Source organism: Colobus angolensis, unplaced genomic scaffold (genome assembly GCF_000951035.1).
Source record: "Colobus angolensis palliatus isolate OR3802 unplaced genomic scaffold, Cang.pa_1.0 Scaffold26, whole genome shotgun sequence".
NCBI lineage: Eukaryota > Metazoa > Chordata > Mammalia > Primates > Cercopithecidae > Colobus > Colobus angolensis.
Window position 1 is genome coordinate 5,485,254 of NW_012115821.1, and position 681 is coordinate 5,485,934.

Here is a 681-nt window from a genome sequence, read left to right on the forward strand (position 1 = left end):
TCCTACCTCCCATAGTGACCCACTAGATATTCACATGAACCAAAAGCCTACACTTCACGGACCAAGGACCATTTGGCTTAAGACCCCATAGGATGCCTGCCCACACCACCCTCCAAATCCAACAGCAGAAGACAGACGGCCTCACCAGAATTAATAAGATAAATTGCACTGTTTTTGTTTAAACACCGATGAGGTGATGTCTGGTTTTTATTAAGTATTGTAAGTAAATTATTAATTCATACCAGAAACAAAAGTATAAACATGACCATATGATAAACATGGATACTTGAACAGTCTGCGGATTGCACAAAGGCCACCAAGTGGCCTGTGGGTCTGGGACCCATAGGCTTAACTGGCTTGAGGCCTCAGCTGCACTGAAGTCCCAGCAAGCTGACATTCTTCTGGAAGTCAGGAAAATAGGGTGTTCCTCTGCTCTACTCCACACAACCACCACCCTACACCCATAAAAAGTCCTTGACTCCATTGCTCAACACTGAATAACAACAATGATGATAATTATAACAATAGTAGGTCGGAAGCGGTGGCTCTAGCCTGTAATCCCAGCACTTTGGGAGGCCAAGACGGGCAAATCACGCGGTCAGGAGATTGAGACCATCCTGGCGAACATGGTGAAACCCCGTCTCTACTAAAAAAATACAAAAAACTAGCCGGGCGAGGTGG